A 20,261-nucleotide genomic window follows, 5' to 3' on the forward strand; every position below is an offset into this window, starting at 1 on the left:
ATGATTAAATATGTTGATTTATAAATGCTTTGTAAATAGAAATTGTTTTGAATATGATTTGAAACCACAGTTGACATGACAAAATATGTTGTGAATTCTCATTAGCTTGTCTAGTGAGATAACTCCTCCACTTGATGGGGCGAGTTTCTTCCTCTCTGGCTTGCCAGTTGGGGAATGATGTGAATGAGTACTCATATATACTAGCTAGTCTTTGTTTCTCCCTTTTAGCTTCGGTTATTGGGAGAATGTGAAATGTCGTGGTGTACAACACGGCATCTATGTGAATTTTGGGTCATGGGTTCGACTGTGTGTATTGTTGGCAACGCCCTTTAAATTATGCATGATTTGATAAATTGTGATTGAAATAAATAATTTGTCAATGATTCAAAAATTTTTCGTTGTCTCGGAATTTAAAAGAAATGTAAATAAATAGTTACTATTTGATCAAAATATTATTCGAATGAATAATTTGCATGAATGAAAATGTTGATTTCTGAAGGTCATGGATTTTGGAAGAATTTAGAAATTTTAAAATTCTATTTGTTATGAATTTTCAAGCATAAATTGTATTAAGTTTTAAATTATTAGTTTGTGCACCACTGAGTTCACCACTCAGCGATAGCTTTGTATGCTGTCGCAGATATAGAGACTAGAGGAGCAGCAGATTGAGCTGCTGAGGACAGGGGAGCTACCTGCTAGAAGTTATCGGGTATAATTTATACCCTGACTGTAAATATTCATTTGATGTATGTATTACACGTAATTATATGGACATGTAAAATCAGTCTTGAGCAGCTTGTACAAAGTTTGTATAAAGTTGCAATAAATTTAGTTTGGATTTTCTTAATGTAAATTTCTAGTATGATGAATATAAATTGTTTTGTCTCTAATGAAATATGAGTAGAACTATTATATTTAATCTGAATGAAATGTATTGCTAGTATTTTGAGGATTATTAAATTTTGAACTTGAGAAATTGATTGAAATCATTGTGGAGTTGTTGAAATGGATTGAGTTTGATTGTGAAATTGAATTAGTTGTTGAGAAAAATTTTTAGAAGTGCTTTTTACAGGTATTTGAAGAACTGGTTTCTCAAAATACAGGCAGAACTCTGTCAAAATTTTTATAAAATTTACGGAAAACTAAAATGGACCAAAAATATTAACTAGATTTACTTTTAATCAAATGTCTTTAATACCTATTAGAAAATGCTCACCACTTGTCAAAAGTAAGAAAATTGTTTTAAAATCTCTTGTAGGGTACTTAATGAGTTATCGGTAGGTGAAGTTCGGTAGTTCATTAGGTATTCTACAAGATCATGTTATGCCTTACAGAGGGGTAAGGTGTGACAGTGGTAGCAGTAGTGGTGGTGGTCAGGTAGTGGTGATAGTGATAAAGTTAACAATAAATGAAAAAAAATATAAATAAATAATTATGATTTCATTCATTTTTATATGTAATGATAATTACGTTACTTTAAGCAAAATTGATTAAATTATATAATTGTCATTTTATTACATCAAATTTTTTTATATTATCAAATAATATAATCAAATATACAATATAATATCGATTACATTACAACTTTGATTACTCGTATCAAACATAGCCTAGAGAAAATAAATTTTAACACCGAAACATAAAGGAATATTATTCAGTAAGAGATCACAAATATGCAACTAAACATAATAAGATACCAAGTGCTGCAAGGACATTCTTCAGAAAAACCCTTGAAAAATAAAAAAGTTATTCTTCAAACATTTTCAGGATTTTTAAGAATAATTATAATAAAGTGATATTTAAATTAATTTTACACACATCTCCAATAATTCAACTCTTTAAATTAGCCTAAAGATGCACATTGCTGGAACTTATGATGATGAAGCGGGAGTGAACTGGTGATTATTCAAACTCTCATATTGCTAGACTTTTTGTTAATACTTTATATAATTTTTTTTAATTAGCTCACTATTTATATAATTTTTTTATTTTTTTAAATTAGCTCACTATTGGTGGAGTAATATGTACCGCTAACTATAACATGTAATGAATACTGTAGATAAAATGAACTGGGTCTAATTCCATCCAAAGGCTAACTTAAGAGGAAGAGGTTTATGCAAATCTTATATATGAATCAAACACCTTATCCCAAACTAATATGAGACAACACATACCACCAAAAGTTTTATAAAATTTTGGTAAAATGGAAAAAAAAAATTCTCAACTTTATTAATTTTACAATTGCATCATATATGAAAAATTTTAATAATTATATCCTATACTATTAACAATAGTATAATCATACCTTGCCCTTAACTATTATGTTAATAGTTAACAATTAACAAAATTCCCCAAATCACAAGAATTAAACAAGGATGGTGACTTCATTCAATTTGTCAGCTTAGCACTCAATTATCACATTGTCTTCCTTACCTCCACCACCTATGGTCTTGACAATGTTTTTGACCACCTCCTCAGTCCTCTGCCAACACTCCCCCAACGACGATGTTATTACCTTTTAAGTAGCCACTAATTATGATATTCTATGAAATAACATTTCTCTCAAGCATTACATAAAAAATATAAAGAGCAATACCCAACTCACCAATGCTAATTAATAACTGAATTCTAGGACGCCAAATCCCTTTTGAGCCATTTCATTGAACACCTTCCTAACAAATTTTTACAACCCCACAAAATGCATAGAAATGAATGAGTTATACATTGGTAAAATACAATCAACTCCATTCTTCAAAGTTTGCCCATGGCACTTTTACAAAATGGGCACACCCTATTTGAGTCCATGGATCCTATGTATTTGTGTATTTAGTCTATAGTTAATCAAGTTTGGGTAAGAATTTACCTCGGAAAAAACCCAATTTGCAATTTTTAATGGTCGTTAATGTAACACTCCACCCTTGGATACTCTAGAATATCACTTGACTGATGGGATATTCAGAGGGGTCCAGGTTGGCACATTCTATTTGATCGAATATTAAAGAAGAGGTGTATGGTAAAACCAATATGTATAACTTGTATTATAAGAGATTTTGTATCCATAATTAGGAACTTTGGAACAATTTCTAAAATTTTATGTGCAATGCTATCTAGAGTAGAATAAAGGTTTTAGAGTGGAAAGGGAGGAGAAAGGAAGAAAAGTCAAAGGAGTGAATTTCGATAGTTGAAAGTCCCCTAATCGAGAGAGGTATACATAGAACCTCCTAGTCGATAAAGAGAGGGAGCAACCGATAAGTTTCTCTCCCCTACCTCAGTTTCAAGCTTTTTATTCATTTTCTAAGCCTCCTAACTTTGCTAATCAATATTTTATTTGAGTTGAACATGCATGGGGGAAAATTGAAAATGTCCTTTGATTCATGGCTTTGAACAAAATTGAAAAAGACATGAGTCTTGGATACTAAGAGAGTTTCTTGAAGTCTTGTGTGTTAGATGTTCAAGATCAGAGGCAACCTTGTTGTTTTCTTTTAAAAAAAATTATTTTCCCCCATTTTGAATAAATCTTTTGAAATTTTGACCCTTGCATGTTAGGTTTAGGCTTGAGATTGGGGGTTTTGAAGTTCTATGTCTAAACTGTAACACCCCTATTTGTATAGCCTGGTATATTTTACTGTTCCGGTGACCGGAGTCGGTCCGAACAACTAAGGGGATTAGAACCATACTTAAGACAACTAGAGAAGCCATAAACACAAATAATTAGTAATTGCCAATTAGTTAAGTATGAATAAGAAAAACAGAACATAAGAAGCTAAACGAGCCGAGAGTCACAGCGATGGGTGACCGTCTCGGGAACGACTGCGAAGTCGATTTAAACTCAAATTTCGAACCATAAAATGTGACGTCGCGGTCCTTAGGACCCTTATAAATACAGTGGAAAAGAGAAAATCACAAAAAATAACTGTTAAGCCAGTCAAATAATTAGGTCAGAGAGCAGGAAGAAATATGGAATTAATTGCAAACCGGGATGAACCAGCGAAGGGCAATTTGGTCAATTGAACCCGAGAGCTGACTCCTGACCTAACTGTCAAATAAAATCGAAGAAAAGAAAATTTCAGAATCGAGAATTAAATTAAAGAACTAATAGAAAAAAAAAAGAGAAAATGAAAAGGTTAAAAAGGTGTAGGAAGATGACATCATGCATGATATCATGCATGATGCCATAAGTCATATAATTAATAAATTAATTAAATGGATTTTTGAGTCTTCCATAAGGATAAAAACAAAAGAAAAGAAAAGAAAAGAAAAAAAAAGTAAAAAGCCTCATCTTCCTCACCATTTACGTTTCTCTCTCCCTCACCATTGTAAACCTCCATTAAAGCTTGCTTCAAGCTTTGAAACCATCATTAAACCCCAAATCCTCCCATACTTGCTTCACAAAAACTTGATTTTATCACTTGAGAGGAAGATTGGTCATCAAAGAATTGAAGAAAATTGAGAGAAAGTGAAAGTTCAAAGACACCTAACAAGGTAAGTAATGCAAACTTCAAGTTTTTAGTTTAATTAGTGTATGTAAAGCATCAAGAGCATAGAAATAAACTTAAAATAAAAAAAAAAATATGTGTGAGGGACTAAACTGAAATTCGTCCAGCAGGGAGGGGAGAGTGATTTGCATGAGTTTGATTGAGTTAAACATGTTAAAATGCTTGAATGAGTTGAAAGATTGTTTTTATATGCTTTGAAATAGTTAATTGCAATGGATTAGAGTGGTTAGGGTTTGAGACCTAGGGTTTTGAGGCAAAAATTTTGGAGAAATTGGTAAATGATATATTTGACCTAATGTGAAGTGAAAAATGGTCATTTGTGACCAAATGAGGTGTGTTAGAAGTATTGGAATTAAAAGCCAATTCGGATTGGATAAGGTCATGTGCTGGCAGCATGACCAAAATTCCCTTTGAGAGACTAAAAATGAAATTTTACAAATCCAATGGATATGGGACCAATTGGGGATGAAAATAGGCACTAAATGACACAATTTTCATTTAGGAAGCCTGCCCAAAAAGTGACTAAAACCTAGTGAACAAAGTGACCGAAGTCGGAAAATCACAGGCTGTCCTGCACAAACTTACCAAATGAACAGTGTTTGTTCATTTGCTCATAACTCGAGCTAGGCAGGTCAAAATGACCAAAAATTTTACTAGTGGTTAGATGAGATATAGATCTAAAACTTTCATGAAGAACACAAATCCAAATTATGCCATTAACCAAATCAAATTACTGAGCAAAATTAGGTCACTGAATCTGCAGACTGCAGATTTGCCATTTGAACAGTAAAGTTTCAATGGCTATAACTCTCTCTAGAAAACTCCGATTTAGGCGATTCTTGAACCGATGGAAACCTAAGACATAGTAGAACATTTCATATGAGAAAATTAGACCAAATTATGGACTTAACTTGATCAAATTACTGAATGAAGTTGGATCAACAAATCTGCAGAACCAAATTCTGCAGCATGAACAGTAAACGTAATTTGCTTATAACTTGAGCTACAAAACTCCAATTGGGGTGATTCAAAAAGGAGAATAAACTTAAGACAATAAGGAACATTTTCTATGAAGAAAGTTTTGCCAAATTCCAACAGTAAACTGACCAATGAAACAGTATAATTAGGGACACCAAAATTGAAAATTTGGCAATTTTGCCTAAAAGACCTAAGTTTTGAGAAAATGACCAAAACCAACAAGTTTAGTGACCAAAATGTGGTATGTGGGTGAAGTTGGAGTTCTCATACCTATTAAGCCTTAGAAAGTCAATAATTTGACTTGAATAGTGTAGTGAATAATAACCCAAAACACAAAATTTCAAGAACATCGAGTTTAGCACGTTAGAGCTAGGTAAAAGTGAAACTAAATTTATTTTGGATTTATGTTAAGTTCTAGTACTGAAACATTGTGAAATTGTGTGTTTCAGTTGAAAAGAATACCGGGAAAGAACCCGAGGAACCGAGTCAAGGCCAAGAGGCGACTCGCTTGAAGTTTGTGCACAACTAACTCTTTTGTTATTTTTTTTAATTCCAAATTGATTTGAAATAAATTTATTGTATGATTTATGATTTTTGTTGTGTTGAGAATTTTAACTTATTGAATGAAATTGTATAATTTGAATATAAATTTTCTTATGCATTTAAGGATTTATTGCATTGTTTTGAGGATTGTAAATTTTAAGTTTGATGTGTTGCCAACCTTGAGCATGAATTTATGATGATTAAATATGTTAATGATTTGTAAACACTTTGAAAATAGAAATTGTTTTGAATATGATTTGAAACCACAGTTGACATGAGAAAATATGTTGTGAATTCTCATTAGCTTGTCTAATGAGATAACTCCTCCACTTGATGGGGCGAGTTTCTTCCTCTCTAGCTTGCCAGTTGGGGAATGATGTGAATGAGTACTCATATATACTAGCTAGTCTTTGTTTCTCCCTTTTAGCCTCGGTTATTGGGAGAATTTGAAATGTCGTGGTGTACAACACGGCATCTATTTGAATTTTGGGTCATGGGTTTGACTGTGTGTATTATTGGCAACGCCCTTTAAATTATGCATGATTTGATAAATTGTTATTGAAATAAATAATTTGTCAGTGATTCAAAAATTTTTGTATTGTTTCGGAATTTAAAAGAAATGTAACTAAATAGTTACTATTTGATCAAAATGTTATTCAAATGAATAATTTGTATGAATGAAAATGTTGATTTCTGAAGGTCATGGATTTTGAAGAATTTAGAAATTTTAAAATTCTATTTGTTATGAATTGTTAAGCATAATTTGTATTAAGTTTTAAATTATTAATTTGTGCACCACTGAGTCCTAGTACTCAGCGATAGCTTCTATTGCTGTCGCAGATACAGAGACTAGAGGAGCAGCAGACTGAGCTGCTAAGGATTAAGATCATTCAGCTTGAAGTTATCGGGTATAATTTATACCCTAATTGTAAATATTTCTTTTGATGTATGTATTGCATATAAAAGTATGGACATGTAAATGGGTCTTGAGCAGCTTGTACAAAATTTGTATGAAGTTTGTAATAAAGTTTAGTTTGTATTTCTATTGATGTAAATTTTGTAAGAATGTATATAAATTGTTTTGTCTCTAATGAAATATGAGTGAAACTATTTTATTTAATTTGAATGAAATGTATTGCTACTAATTTGAGGATTATTGAATTTTGAACTTGAGAAATTGATTGAAATGATTGTGGAGTTGTTGAAATGGATTGAGTTTGATTGTGAAATTTAAGTAGATGTTGAGAAAACATTTTTAGAAGTGCTTTTTACAGGTATTTGAAGAACTGGTTTCTCAAAATACAGACATAACTCTGTCAAAATTTTTATAAAATTTGCGGAAAAATAAAATGGGCCAAAAATTTTAACTAGTTTTCAACTTGAATTAAATGTTTTAAATGCCTATTAGAAAATGCTCACCACTTAATAAAAATAAGAAAATTGTTTTAAAATCCCTTGTAGGGTACTTAATGAGTTATCGGTAGGTGAAGTACGGTAGTTCATTAGGTATTCTACGGGATCATGTTATGCCTTGCCGAGGGGTAAGGTGTGACATGTTTTAGTGGTATCAGAGCAAGTTTTTGAAGTACGTTTTAAATTGTGAATTTGTGTCTTTCCTTGTTAAGTACAACTACTCAATGTCCATAATTGTTACATACCGTGCATTACATCATGAATATGAACTAACGGGGAGAAATCTCCTTGTGTTGGGTGTACAAGAAATAGAAAAAAAAATCCTGTGAATAGATATGGACAAGAGGGATAAAATTGTAGAAGCGATCGTCAGCTAACGTACAAAGAGAGGCCCCAGTTTCACAGAGCGTTGGGGGTCCAACTGCACCAATCCCTCTTATACAAATTACTGCTCAAACGGCCCAGCAGATGGCCATGTTCTTTCAGCAAATGGCTGATAATCTGTCAGCTCAGGCCCAAGTACAAACCCAACCCCTCAAGAATAGCATGAAAAAGAGAAAAGTGGGAAATCTATTGGTCAAAGTTCGAGTAGTAATTTGGGAAAGAGAAAAAATTTTGAGGGACCCCGAGCTCTCAAGTATGACAGAGGCAGATCTTCAGGGCAGAAGCAATCAAGAACCATTCGTCAAAGAACCAGAAGTTCCTACCCTACCCGTCTCTATGACGTTTGTGGGAAATTACACGGAGGTATATGCCATAGGGTCACTGGAGCCTGCTTCAATTGTGGTGGAATTGGACATTTCGCCCGAGATTGTACTAGCGCACGTCGAGTTATGCCACATACTACACCAAAGGAATTAGTCCGAGGTTCTGATTTTAGAGACTCATTAATAGTCAGTAGGGGCAGAGGCAGAAGTAGAGACAACACTGTAGGTAATCCTCGCACAATAGAGAAACCCGAGCAGAGGAATACACTAGAAAGAGGGAACGCCGTGCATCGACGGGAAGAAGCAGAGACTTCAGATGTAGTTGCCGGTATGTTCTTAACTTGTGAAAGGAATAATTATGTACTATTTGATTCCGGCTCTACTTGTTTATATGCTAATGCAAAATTATATGTTCTACTGCTATTCCCTTGCATTGAGATAAATTTTAATGTGTTAGTAATTAGTCTTTTAGGATAAGAATTGCGATAATAAGCATGATTGGAATTAATTTTGGAAAAGTTTCTAGTGAGAGACATCTCTTAGACTATGATAAATTATAAAGTTAATTAGTAAGCCTAATTAGGTAAGGCAAGAGGACCTAAAAGTAAGTTGTAGTAATATATCTGCCCTAGATGGAAGTAAAGGTATTATTGTGGATAGATGTCAGTAAGTACCATAATCAAAATAAGTTTAAGATATTAGTAGATTTGAAAGAAATAAAATATAGGGAAGTTTGCTCTATTAGGATGTATCGTAGTAACTATGCAATATTCTTGATATTTGTGCTGTAAGCTGCAGATTACAGTATTGACTTGAGATTTATTGTGTAGAGCTACGTACTACCCAATAGTACATAAGGATAAGAATAGTTATAAATGATTTTCGCTTTGGTACAAATATACCAGAATAGAGTTTTATTACTAGAACTGAGTTTGAAAATCCTAATTTAGGATTTAAAACTCTATGATTAGAATATCAAAATATCATGGTTGTAAGGTAGTGAGAGTTAAAGACTCCATTACCCTAGCATGAATTACAGTACATCAGGAATTGTTGTGGGACTAGAGATTTTAGCATGGTAAAAATTTAAAAATAACACCTATAGGGCTAAGTCATCCAGTCTCCGATATGGGTTTTATAGTTGTTCTGGTATTGCAATGGATCTTTTGCTCAAAGTTTAGTAAGGAACAATATTCTATTTGTGTAACGGTAAGACACAAAATATAATTTTGTTTCCCTAGAAGAGACAGGATGCTATGGATGACAATTATAACTTATAAAATAGTTAAGAAATGATATTCTATTGATAACAGTAATTCGATAGGAACTAGTTGGCCAGGTATTCTTTAGGAAGAGCACAATTTTATTGTGCGGATCATAAGGATTAGATTTTAATTCAAGCAGAACTTTTGAATAGCATGGGAAACAGGAGAGTCCGGTAGACTCCCTTCTTAAGATTAAAGAATTGTTTATGGTTAAAAAAAAAAAAAGGGTAATGATCACAAACCAGCGGAAAATAAGCTATAGAATATTGATGGATAAAAGAGTTGTGGAAGTAAAAATTAGAATAGTTAGTGCGAATGTAATAAAGAAACATTATGAATATTAGTTGAAGTGTTGACTAGAATGGTCAGAGGACCAAATCAAGTAATATTGAAGTATAGTGGATTTATTAGGGACGATAAGAGGTATTAAATTATGACTCGACAGCCAAGTTAAGGAAGAAGATAAGATTGAGGAATAAAATAATTAAAGTTAAGTTGTGGAATGAAAAGAAACAAATAGAACAGTAAGAAATGAGAAAAACACTAGATGAGAATTTGCTACCAGGGAAAACAACTTACTTAAGACACGTAATAATATCCCGAACTATTTTATCAAGAAGGAAATAAGTTAAATAAAAGCAAACAAGATAGTGCAAAATGGCACATAGGCCTTGGTTATAAATGGAGATAGTAAGATAATGGTTATGGACCTATGGCCAAGAAAGAGATAAGCAGTTCATACATGACCAACAAGGTCATTTAAGAAAAAAGACTATAAAGAAAAATAATTGTTAAAACAACAACAAGAAAAGACTAAAATATTCTAAACTAAACTGAAGGTTGCATCAAATGATCAAGAGATTTGATAAGAAAAGAGTAAAACTAAGTTCTCACCCATAGGATCATACGAGGTCCTAGAAAGAGTGAATCCACTAGCACACAGATTTGCTTACCTCTAAAATTGAAATGAAATTGAATCTAACTTATGACAGAAGCTCATAAGAAACTTGGCACACGAGGTAAGCAATTGATGAGTAAATAGTGTTGGTTAAAGTGCTACGGACCATTATTTCGATTATGAAGCTACGCAGAAATGTGAGAAAAACACGAGAAAACAATATGCATGACTATTTGAGGACAGATAGTGAACACAATTTCGAGGACGAAATTATTTTAAGAGGGGGAGAATTGTAACACCCCTATTTGTATAGCCTGGTATATTTTACTATTTCGGTGACCGGAGTCGGTCCGGACAACTAAGGGGATTAGAACCATACTTAAGACAACTAGATAAGCCATAAACACAAATAATTAGTAATTTCCAATTAGTTAAGTATAAATAAGAAAAACAGAACATAAGAAGCTAAACGAGCCGAGAGTCACAGCGATGGGTGATCGTCTCGGGAATGACTACGAATTCGATTTAAACTCAAATTTCGAATCATAAAATGTGACGCCGCGGTCCTTAGGACCCTTATAAACACAGTGGAAAAGAGAAAATCACGAAAAATAACTGTTAAGCCAGTCAAATAATTAGGTCAGGGAGCAGAAAGAAATATGGAATTAATTGCAAACCGGGATGAACCAGCGAAGGGCAATTTGGTCAATTGACCCTGAGAGCTGACTCCTAACCTAACTGTCAAATAAAATCGGAGAAAAGAAAATTTCAGAATCGAGAATTAAATTAAAGAACTAATAGAAAAAAAAAAAAAGAGAAAATGAAAAGGTTAAAAAGGTGTAGAAAGATGACATCATGCATGATATCATGCATGATGCCATAAGTCATATAATTAATAAATTAATTAAATGGATTTTTGAGTCTTTCATAAGGATAAAAACAAAAGAAAAGAAAAGAAAAAAAAAAAAAAAGTAAAAAGCCTCATCTTCCTCACCATTTACGTTTCTCTCTCCCTCACCATTGTAAACCTCCATTAAAGCTTGCTTCAAGCTTTGAAACCATCATTAAACCCCAAATCCTCCCATACTTGCTTCACAAAAACTTGATTTAATCACTTGAGAGGAAGATTGGTCATCAAAGAATTGAAGAAAATTGAGAGGAAGTGAAAGTTCAAAGACACCTAACAAGGTAAGTAATGCAAACTTCAAGTTTTTAGTTTAATTAGTGTATGTAAAGCATCAAGAGCATAGAAATAAACTTAAAATAAAAAAAATATATGTGTGAGGGACTAAACTGAAATTCGTCCAGCAGGGAGGGGAGAGTGATTTGCATGAGTTTGATTGAGTTAAACATGTTAAAATGCTTGAATGAGTTGAAAGATTGTGTTTATATGCTTTGAATTAGTTAATTGCAATGGATTAGAGTGGTTAGGGTTTGAGACCTAGGGTTTTGAGGCAAAAATTTTGGAGAAATTGGTAAATGATATATTTGACCTAATGTGAAGTGAAAAATGGTCATTTGTGACCAAATGAGGTGTGTTAGAAGTGTTGGAATTAAAAGCCAATTCGGATTGGATAAGGTCATGTGCTGGCAGCATGACCAAAATTCCCTTTGAGGGACTAAAAATAAAACTTTACAAATCCAATGGATATGGGACCAATTGGGGATGAAAATAGGCACTAAATGACACAATTTTCATTTAGGAAGCCTGCCCAAAAAGTGACTAAAACCTAGTGAACAAAGTGACCGAAGTTAGAAAATCGCAGGCTGTCCTGCACAAACTGACCAAATGAACAGTGTTTGTTCATTTGGTCATAACTCCAGCTAGGCAGGTCAAAATGACCTAAAATTTTACCAGTGATTAGATGAGATATAGATCTAAAACTTTTATGAAGAACACAAACCCAAATTATGCCATTAACCAAATCAAATTACTGAGCAAAGTTAGGTCACTGAATCTGCAGACTGCAGATTTGCCATTTGAACAGTAAAGTTTCAATGGCTATAACTCTCTCTAGAAAGCTCCGATTTAGGTGATTCTTGAACCGATGGAAACCTAAGACATAGTAGAACATTTCATATGAACAAAATTAGACCAAATTATGGACTTAACTTGATCAAATTACTGAATGAAGTTGGATCAACAAATCTGCAGAACCAAATTCTGCAGCATGAACAGTAAACGTAATTTGCTTATAACTTGAGCTACAAAACTCCAATTGGGGTGATTCAAAAAGGAGAATAAACTTAAGACAATAAGGAACATTTTCTATGAAGAAAGCTTTGCCAAATTCCAACAGTAAACTGACCAATGAAACAGTATAATTAGGGACACCAAAATTGAAAATTTGGCAATTTTGCCTAAAAGACCTAAGTTTTGAGAAAATGACCAAAACCAACAAGTTTAGTGACCAAAATGTGGTATGTGGGTGAAGTTGGAGTTCCCATACCTATTAAGTCTTAGAAAGTCAATAATTTGACTTGAATAGTGTAGTGAATAGTAACCCGAAACACAAAATTTCAAGAACGTCGAGTTTAGCACGTTAGAGCTAGGTAAAAATGAAACTAAATTTATTTTGGATTTATGTTAAGTTCTAGTACTGAAACGTTGTGAAATTGTGTGTTTTAGTTGAAAAGAATACCGGGAAGGAACTTGAGGAATCGAGTCAAGGCCAAGAGGCGGCTCGCTTGAGGTTTGTGCACAACTAACTCTTTTGTTATTTTTTTAAATTCCAAATTGATTTGAAATAAATTTATTGTATGATTTATGATTTTTGTTGTATTGAGAATTTTAACTTATTGAATGAAATTGTATAATTTGAATATAAATTTTCTTATGCATTTAAGGATTTATTGCATTGTTTTGAGGATTGTAAAATTTAAGTTTGATGTGTTGCCAACCTTGAGCATGAATTTATGATGATTAAATATGTTAATGATTTGTAAACACTTTGTAAATAGAAATTATTTTGAATATGATTTGAAACCACAGTTGACATGAGAAAATATGTTGTGAATTCTCATTAGCTTGTCTAGTGAGATAACTCCTCCACTTGATGGGGCGAGTTTCTTCCTCTCTGGCTTGCCAGTTGGGGAATGATGTGAATGAGTACTCATATATACTAGATAGTCTTTGTTTCTCCCTTTTAGCCTCAGTTATTGGGAGAATGTGAAATGTCGTGGTGTACAACACGGCATCTATTTGAATTTTGGGTCATGGGTTCGACTGTGTGTATTGTTGGCAACGCCCTTTAAATTATGCATGATTTGATAAATTGTGATTGAAATAAATAATTTGTCAGTGATTCAAAAATTTTTGTATTGTTTCGGAATTTAAAAGAAATGTAACTAAATAGTTACTATTTGATCAAAATGTTATTCAAATGAATAATTTGCATGAATGAAAATGTTGATTTCTGAAGGTCATGGATTTTGAAGAATTTAGAAATTTTAAAATTCTATTTGTTATGAATTATTAAGCATAATTTGTATTAAGTTTTAAATTAATAGTTTGTGCACCACTGAGTCCTAGTACTCAGCGATAGCTTCTATGGCTGTCGCAGATACAGAGACTAGAGGAGCAGCAGACTGAGCTGCTAAGGATTAAGGATCATTCAGCTTGAAGTTATCGGGTATAATTTATACCCTAATTATAAATATTTCTTTTGATGTATGTATTGCATATAAAAGTATGGACATGTAAATGGGTCTTGAGCAGCTTGTACAAAATTTGTATGAAGTTTGTAATAAAGTTTAGTTTGTATTTCTATTGATGTAAATTTTGTAAGAATGTATATAAACTGTTTTGTCTCTAATGAAATATGAGTGAAACTATTTTATTTAATTTGAATGAAATGTATTGCTACTAATTTGAGGATTATTGAATTTTGAACTTGAGAAATTGATTGAAATGATTATGGAGTTGTTGAAATGGATTGAGTTTGATTGTGAAATTTAAGTAGATGTTGAGAAAACATTTTTAGAAGTGCTTTTTACAGGTATTTGAAGAACTGGTTTCTCAAAATACAGACAGAACTCTGTCAAAATTTTTATAAAATTTGCGGAAAAATAAAATGGGCCAAAAATTTTAACTAGTTTTCAACTTGAATTAAATGTTTTAAATACCTATTAGAAAATGCTCACCACTTAATAAAAATAAGAAAATTGTTTTAAAATCCCTTGTAGGGTACTTAATGAGTTATCGGTATGTGAAGTACGGTAGTTCATTAGGTATTTTACGGGATCATGTTATGCCTTGCAGAGGGGTAAGGTGTGACGTAAACTCTAATGTTTGATTGAAATTTTCACATGCAAATGTTTTAGCTACTTTAATACTCCTTCGCACAAAGGGGTAAGGATAACTGATAAGTTCTACAAGAGGCAAGTGTAAACTACATAATTAAATCTTGTAAATGCTGTTATTTACTTAATTAGTTAAGTATTGCTTTGGGCATAACCATACATAATGAAATACATTTATATTAGGATGCAGTGCACTAGAAACATGTGTTTTGTTGCATTGAGAATTGCTTATGATATGAAAAAAATCATAGATGTCACTCCCAAACAATGTATGAGATCATGTGATGCTATGCTATGTATGTTTTGTATCCAAAAGGCCAGGTAAGGACCCTACCGGATCCCTGGTACATGACACATGCCATGTTCAAAAAGGAAGTCTTCAGGACCTTCTATAGGAGCCAGGCATGTTGGTTATAGAAAGAGAAGTTCCAAGGAGTTTCTATATGAGCTGGACACATTGGTTTATAGGGAGTCACTAGTGACATGACTACCATGTTTGCTATTGTTCGATAATTGTTGCATTCATGTGAATGTTAAACCCATGTGTATGTGATAAAAGGAAAATATAATTTTTCTAAGTGGTTTATGCTTACTAAGCCTCCCAGCTAACACCCCTCCCCCAAAAAAACCAACACGGGTTTTGTAGGTAGTAGATGAATAATTTGTAGGAAGGCTTTGACATGTTATAAAGATAGCTTATGTAATAATGGTAGACTCCTAGAAGTGGTTTATGAAATTTATGCTTATGTCCTTATTGTATAATGGTAGGTAAGTATGTCTATGTCTCCTATATTGTAATTATGTGAAGTCAAGGTGTGAGATAGCCTAGTGGATGTATATCTGTATATACGGTTAATGTGGGCATGTGAATCTAATGTATGTTAGGATGTGAATGTGTTTGCCAGTAGGATTAAATGGTTACATGCGTAAGTGAACTGTTTTCCCTAGAACTAAATGGAAGAGCATAATAAATACATGAAGTCTAAAACATGATCTTGTAAGCATGTTAATAAGTAAGTGTAAGAAGGGAACATTGAGTTCCCTAATTGCACACAAAAGTTGGTAGAAAAATGACAAAGACAAAAGATAAAGAACAAGTTCTTAAGGTATCTCCTTAACTTTACAAAAATTTGTGTTGCTTAAATAATATGACTCATAAAAGGATATGATAATGAATGAATTAATAAAGGAGGTAGTGTTCGACTAATCATATTAAATAAGAAATATGTAATGAAAGTCTACTGGGGTTAGCAAATGCCCTCTTATGTATTTTAAATGCTAAGGGTAGACTTAAAGAAGAAATGAGGAAGAAAGAGGAAAGCAAAGTGAATTTAGTGTGGTTAATAGGATGCTGCATAAGTAAATAACAAGGTTATGTAATATCATTCATTTAAGAGAACACTTCCAAAGTTGATGTATCAAAATTCTAAATAGCTATAAGAGAAATAAGTCCATGAGTATGATCTTCCCAGGAAAATAATTCTAAATAAACCTTTTGGTTGAGTAAGAGGAAGTCCAATGGCTCTTGCTAGTCTTACAAAGAGTGAAGAAAGAGCTTTGTCTTCTTCAAGCAAAATGGAGTGAAAAGAAAAAAGTAAATTAAGATAAGAATGGAAAATAAATTTCAGCATAATATACTTAAACATTAAGATTCTTTCTGATGAGTTTAACTCTTAGTAGAAGAAAGAACCTCTCTTTGACTTTAAAAAAGTTCCAAATCAGTTTAGTGCACCTTTAGAAAGTCAAAGTTTACGATCTTATGCCTATTACGAGTACCAGTAATTTAAAACTGATTTATTCCCTAATGCTCGTGATGACTGTAATTAGGTCGTGACAATTAAAATCATTCATTTGAACTCAAGCTTTTCATAACTGCATTTTTTTTAATGAATAATGTTCTTATTATGATATTAATTAAAGGTAGGTAGATGAGCATCCAAATGTGAGTAACACGACCAGCGAATTAATTGCTTTAAAAAATTTACTATGTGGTGGAGTTGTTTAAGGTTTTTTTTTTTAATCTAAAATATAAGAATAAGAAGTCAAATTAACAAATTAAAATTTAAAACATAAATGATTTTTTTTAACATTATAGTATAATGACCAATTAAAAGTATTGTTTTATTAGAATATTACAGGCATTAATTAAGATACATGTTTTTAGAATAAGGGATAATTATTTTAATATTGTCGGTATTTTCAAATTTTGATAATTTAATAGTTAAATTTTATATTTTTTTGTCAATATGTATTTGAATGACAATTTTATTTTAATTAAATGTATTTAATTAGATTTATTAACAAAAAATATATATTTATAATATATATAAATACATGAATAAGACGACAAACTTATTGATGAATAAATCTACCCTTAAATTTTATATTATTTATAATATTATTAAAATTTTTAACAGCATGAAAATATAATTATAAGCTAGAAATTCGTTAAAATAAAAATACAAATAAAAAGTTATTTCTATTACAATTCTATTAATTTAGTTAAACTAAAGATTAAAAAATATATATTATTAATTATTAAATAAAATAAAAAGAGAATTAAATAAAAGAAAAAGAGAATGTTAAAGTTTGGCAATCTTAAGTGACATGCGACAATATTAATGAGAAGCAATTTAGTAATAAGAACATTAAAATAATAAAATTATTTTTTATAAATTATTTTTTTTAACAATATTTCTTTCTCATCGGGAGAATCAAGCTCAGACACTGAAGTTCATTACCCGTCTTATCTAGCCCAACATATCCAATCCTCCCAACCAACTTATGGCCCAGACACTATTTCAATTCCTCTAGTCCCGCTCCATATTCTGGCCCAGACACTATTCCAATTCCTCTAGTCCCGCTCCATATTCTTCCCAGCAAATATGAGCGGCCCATTAGTGTCATTGGCTTCTTAGATATCGGAGCTCACAAAAGTATGATGAACCCGGCTATTTTGCCTTCAAAGTACTGGATCCCCCAAGCTTATCCCTCATGTGGCTACTCACACCTGTCAAAATGCTTAAGAAGAATGCTCCACCATGAAAAGAAAACAAACCCATGCGGTAAAAGCATTAAAAGAAATATTAATTAGTTTATCCCTCTTAAAAAGACAAATTGAAGTTTTTTTTTTAATCAACTAATCTGAATTCACGTTAGGCAGGCTCACAAAGGGTGCTTCATACCCAGCTCAAACTTGTGAAAGAAGAGACCCCTAACTCGAACTCCATATCATTGATTAAAGGAAAAGAAACCCCTGTCATCCCATCTCACCCTTACACTTTGTTTGGATAGGTGGAAAAGGGAGAGGAAGGAAAATAAGTAGGGGAAAATAACTTTAAAAAGACTTTTTCATTGTTTGGATAAGAGAAGGAAAATAAAGGAGGGAAGGAAAATAAATTTTATTTTCCTTTAGTTATTTTCTCTCCAAATTGGAGAGAAACTAAGAAATCAAAGAAAAAAACTAGATTTTAATGCCAACTCTTTTACTTTTCCTCTTTTATTTTCCACTCATCCAAACACAAGAAGAGAAAATAAAGAATGAAAAATAAAAAATATTTTCCTTCTTTTATTTTCCTTCCTCTCCTAAAATTTATCCAAAGGTAAATTGAAGTTTTTTTTTAAGTCTTTTTATTTTTTATTTTTTAATTAGAATCGAACATTAAAACCCTTATCAATTGGTTCTCATAAATCAAAAATTAAATTTTTTATAAAAATTAAAACCCTTATCAAACTGAAATATGTAATAAATCAAACTGAATTAAATCAAAATAAATTGATTTGATTCGATTCAAATAATTGATTTTCAAATATCTCTCTTTCTTCTATGCTCTAGATAAAAAAATCATAAGAAAAAATTACAAATTCCATAAACACAATATTGATCTTGACAACAAAAAATTTCATTAACACAAATTGAAAAACAAATTTACATTTTAACTATAAATCACAATATTACAAAATTGTAGCAAATGAATTGAAAAATAGAGGAGATGTTCCGGTGCCAGTTGTTGACAATCGATTGTGAGCATCCATGTCCTTGAGCCCAACCTCTCAATGTTTGAGCAGCCACTCATCTGATGAGCATGAACATGCAAAGCTTGATAGAAATGAAGAATCGACTAGGTTGGACTTGGAACGATACGAAGAAATGAGATGAAGGAGAAAAAATGAAGAACAAGATGAAGGGAAGAAGAGATGAAATAAAAAGAATGTGAGAGAGCGGATTGGGGCGGCGACAATAAGATAAGAAATGAAGAGAAATAGGGTTTTTGAGAATATATGGTATAGGAATGGACGGTTGAGATGAATTCTTTATAGATGAATAGTTAGGATTTAATCTTCAATAAAAATGAAAAAAGAAAAAAGGCGATACGTGGGGCTTGAACTCAAAACCCTCAACTACAAAAAATACCACTCAACCATTGAGTAGACATATATAAACAAAATTTAAATTATAAAATATTTAATGTTAATTTATTAATTTAATTTTATTCAATTTTATAGAAATTATTAATTTAAAAATCAAATCAATCTGAGTTAAATTAACTGAAAATCTTAAAAATTAAAATTAAATTGAATTAATTTATTTTATAAATTAAATTAAATTATTAAATTAAATTAATTTAATTTAATTATTTTGATTCAAATTTAATATGTTCACCCCTATTTTTAATTAATTAAAGGCTTCCGCAGACTTCAGTTATTGATAATTCAATTACTTTTAGGTAAATGATCCGAATGCATTTATTTTCCTTGACCTATTAAAAAAAAAAAAACCAATATTGTCCGCAATAAATGGATCCATGTCTGGGCGTAAAGCAAAAGCTTTGTCCAGAACTGCTCTTTATTGTTATTTAAAAGAGGAATTTATAATTTGATTCTTGATTTTTATTTTATATTAAACTTTAGTCATTGGATACTAAAAATTTTATTATTTAATTTTTTTAATTTATTTATATTACACTTTAGTTCTTAATTTTTATGAAATGAATTATTTAATTTTTTTAATTTTAATATATAGAACAATTTAATCTTATAATTTTAATATTTATCAAAATTAAATTATTCTATATATTAAAATTAAGAGATTAAATTGTGATATAATGCAAAATTTAAAAACTAAATAATTAAGTTTTAAAAATTCAGTGACTAAAATGCATATAGTGTAAAATTCAAATACTAAATAATTAAGTTTGTAAAATTTAGGAATTAAATGTAATATAAAATAAAATTTAGAAAGCAAATTGTAAATTTTTCTATTTAAAATTGTAACTTGAATATTCTTAAAGTTTTAGCTACTTTTTAAACATGACAATATAAACCTTTAATTTTAGTTTCAATTAGAAGTCCTCCTAATGTTAATTTATGATTATCCATATCTTTATTTTAAAAAAAGTTTTTGCCTGCTATCTTTGTATAGAGTTTTCTAGTTTTCTAGTTCCAACCTTTCTGGGTACTCAATTACCTAATTCTCTTTCGATTAAAAAAAAAAAATTCTAATTCCCATGTGTATGCTATTGATTAAGTTGTTTTGCGAAAAGTAATTTATATATAATTTATAAAAGTATTTTTTATAAATTATATATAAAGTTAAATTAGTATATATTTATGTGTTATATATAAATGTTATATTTTAATATAATTATGAAAGTCTAAA

This window comes from Hevea brasiliensis, chromosome 7 (genome assembly GCF_030052815.1).
Source record: "Hevea brasiliensis isolate MT/VB/25A 57/8 chromosome 7, ASM3005281v1, whole genome shotgun sequence".
NCBI classification, from domain to species: domain Eukaryota; kingdom Viridiplantae; phylum Streptophyta; class Magnoliopsida; order Malpighiales; family Euphorbiaceae; genus Hevea; species Hevea brasiliensis.